The sequence below is a fragment of the Olea europaea genome, chromosome 10, assembly GCF_002742605.1.
Source record: "Olea europaea var. sylvestris chromosome 10, O_europaea_v1, whole genome shotgun sequence".
NCBI classification, from domain to species: domain Eukaryota; kingdom Viridiplantae; phylum Streptophyta; class Magnoliopsida; order Lamiales; family Oleaceae; genus Olea; species Olea europaea.
In genome coordinates, this window is record NC_036246.1 from 37,229,571 (window position 1) to 37,233,588 (window position 4,018).

Consider the following 4,018-nt stretch of genomic DNA (forward strand, 5'->3'; position numbering starts at 1 on the left):
ATATACCTCAAAAGGCAGTCAAAAATTAGGCTTTGGCTAACTTTCTAGCCGATCATCCATGCCTTGACATGCCTGAAGATATCGAATTAGAAATCAATTCGTTCGAATTAAAACCTTATGTGTTGTATTTCGATGGGTCAAAAACCTCTAAAGGTGCAGGAGTGGGGGTAGCATTGATTAATCCTTTAGGGATTTGCTACAAGTTTGCATTCACCTTAGACAGAATGTGCACCAACAATCAGGCCGAATATGAAGCTTTAATTGTAGGCTTAGAACTAATGGTAGATATGGGAATAAGAAATGTGATCGTTAGGGGCGATTCTCAATTGGTGATCCATCAATTGATCGGTGATTTTAAATGCCAAAGTGATTCCATTATAAGTCAGTACGAGATCGCCCAAGAATTACTAGAAGAATTCGATCAAGTAGAACTCCAATGCGTTAATAGGATATATAACGACATGACAAATGAGTTAGCCCAAATGGCATCAGGGTACTCAAAGGTTTTGAATTGGAAGTCTACTTGTGAATATGGAATCATATTGCCCGTGATTCAAAGAAGGGCAAAGAAAATTGAACTTCACTGTATACAAGATGGAGATGCAGTGGATTGGAGAAGAGAGATTAAAGGGTTCCTTAAAGAACCTAATGGAGGGACTAGCAGAAAGACAAAGCTATGTTCGCTGAATTACACACTAATAGATGAAGAATTGTTTAAGAAACGCTCTGATGGTGTATTACTAAAGTGTGTAAGTTTGCAAGAAGCCAAGACGATCATGGCTGAAGTGCACGAAGGGATATGTGGAGCTCATCAAGCTGGCCAAAGGATGAGATGGTTAATTATTAGGAGTGGATATTTTTGGCTAAAGATGGGAGAACTATGTGTTCAGTATGCAAAGAATTGTTTAACATGCCAAAAACATGGTCCAATACAAAGGGCACCAGCACGAGAGATGTCACCTATTATCAAATCTTGGTCGTTCAAAGGTTGGGCGATAGATCTAATAGGGAAGATCTACCCTCCATCGTCCAAGCAACATACTTTTGTTATAGTTGTAACCGACTATTTCACCAAATGGGTAGAAGGGGTACCTTTAAAAGAGATCACCCAGAAGAATGTTGTAGAGTTTATTCGTGATCACATTATTTATAGGTTTGGAATTTCACAAACTTTAATGGTAGATCACGGAACATCTTTGAATGGGGATCAAGTGAACAAATTTTTGAGCGAGTTTGAGATTAAATTAGTAAACTCCACACCGTACTACGCTTAATCCAACGGACAAGCGGAATCTTCTAATAAGATTCTAAAAAATATTATCAGAAAGATGATAGATGAAAACGCCAGAAATTGGCACGAATGTTTGAACAAGGCCTTATGGGCTTATAGAACATCACCTCGGTCAAGTACCAAAGTTACTCCTTTCCAACTTGTTTATGGACAGGAGGCCGTTTTGCCTATGGAAATCAACGTGCAATCAATTCGAGTGTGCTTGCAACATAAGTTGAATGATGATGAGTATGCCGAATTACTAGTTCAAAATTTATTAAGTTTAGATGAATTGAAGTTGGACGTCTTAGATAGGTTGCAAGTTCAAAAGCAAAGAATGGCTAAATTTCATAATAAAAAAGTCATAGCCAAGTCGTTCAACCTGGGTGAACTAGTTTGGAAGACGATACTCCCTTTGGATACCAAGGATCCAAAGTACGGGAAGTGATCGCCCAACTGGGAAGAACCATACAAAATAAACAGTGTATTGCCTAATGGAGCATACCACTTGGAAGATTTAGACGGCACCAAGCACGTAAGATTCATTAATGCAAATATTTGAAAAAATATGTTCCTTCTTTATGAGACTGTGAACAGATAAAAATATAACCAAACATTCTGGGTGATCAAAAGATAATAAAGACAGAGCGAAATACGTTCGAATAAAGTTCTTTATTATCAAAAGTTCATTACATGAATACAAAAGATACAAATAATGGATGTGTTACAAAATACAACTAAAGTAAGATGATCTCCCAATTGATCGCTAAGTAAGCTTCACACCGCCTTCCTAAATGCATCGCTGCAAAGGTGGGGTTGACGGGTGAGAGGGTGTACTGGCCTCACCACCTTCCTAAATGCATCGCTGCAATGGCGAGGCTGAGAAACACTCTCAGCAGGCAAACTGAGAAGCACTTTCAGCAAGCAAAGTGGCTCACATGCAGCCCAAAAATTGCCTCCCATCATTGACTCCTTGTGAAGAACAAAGAGACGACGGGAAGAATTTTGCAGGAAAAAACTTCGCTGCTGGCCAGAAAATATTTCCTATACCTCCCATACCAAAGGTGACATCAAGGTAAATATAAGGCAGAGGGACTAGACAGTCCATTTTTAGATCTGGTTGATCGTCAGAATGCCAAGAAATGGCAGCAAATTGGTTTCGAAGAAGAAAATGAAGAGATGAAGATAGAGGATAAAAAATGCGAAACATTTATAGGGGGTAAAGATGAAGAGACAGAATACGAACAGCCACATTTCTGTCTAATAGAAGGAATTAAATAGCCCTAAGTCTTGGGAACAGTAGTGGGAATATCAAAAGGGAATGGACAAGATTCTTAGTGCAAAGTAGTTAAGTGATTAAAGAATTGATGATTAGAAAATAAACGTCAAATAAATGCAAAAGAAGTTAATGTTCGTTAATAATGAACAAAAATTACAAAAGAGAAAAAAACATCGTATGTCTTAATTACAGTCTATCCCATAAGGAACGAATTCGTTCCCTAAGTTTTTCCCAATCCTCGTTCTGCCGGGAGGAAGTGATGTTCAATTCAGCTGCAACGTCATCATCTTCAACCTCCAACTTCTTGTACTGTTCGACCAAGGATTTAGTTCGCTCAATTCCCTGAGAGGCGTTGCGCTTTTTGGCAGCCATCCTCGCCCTGCAATCGTCCATGTTGGCCTGAAGCTCCCTCATCTGAGCAGCCAAGTTAACCATCAAAGAGTCTTCAATCATGACTTCGGAAGAGATTTCTTTCAACTCGTCCTTAGCCTTGTTGATCTCCATGCGTAAAGACTCTTTCTCAGCTACAGCTTGAAGATATTGAGTACGCTTGGCTTTTAGTTCAGCATTCTTGGCCAGCATAGAAAGGACCTCGGAGTGAATGACTTTCAACGTCGCTTTGAAGTCGGCAGAAAGACTGAGCGACAAAAGCGTCAGTGCTTGCTCTAACTTCGCACTCAAGTGCTCAAGTTCATCTTTATGTCTGGCAGCACTAGCCCTTCCAATGTCCATATCCATGAAGGATACGTACTCAAATACCAACTCCTTTAAGAACTTCAAATCATCTTCTGAAGAAGCAGCAGGACAATCAGATGGAGCAGGGCGAGGCATTTGGACCTGCCCCCAGGAAGCGAACAAATCTTGGATAGAGCGCACAATCCTGTCAGCATCCTGCAAAAAAGATTGCCAATATTAAAAATCCTCACTACAACGAACAAGGTAGAAATAAAAATAAAGCAAAAAGAAAAACTACCTCGTCGACAATTGTAGAAGATGGCGCGCCCTCAACCAAGCTTGCCACCAACGACTCATCCATTCGTGAGGACTTCCCCTTGTCCGAGCGAGACGATGTTACCACAACGGGCGGACTCATAAGAGTATCTGCAAAGTTCAAGAACAACAAATCAGAAACCAATAGCGCGAGCAAAGGTAAGACATCAAAAACTGAATTACCTTCTGCTTCGAAGATTGGGGGGTCGACACCCTGGGAAGAAGGTGGCTCATCCATGGGTTGTGATGAAGACTCTGGGACTGAAGATGTATCTTTAAGCATGGTCCCATCACCAACCGGTTTGGATGAAGTAGTCTCAGCAGAGGATGATGGAGCAGGAGTAGTCGATGTCAAAGCCTTCGAAGGGGAGGCTGAACTTTTCTGAAAAGTCCAAAATATCATCAGTACACAGAAAAGTATCAAATGGGAAAAAGCATACTTGTAAATAGACCGATTTGATTACCTTCCTCCTGACGAT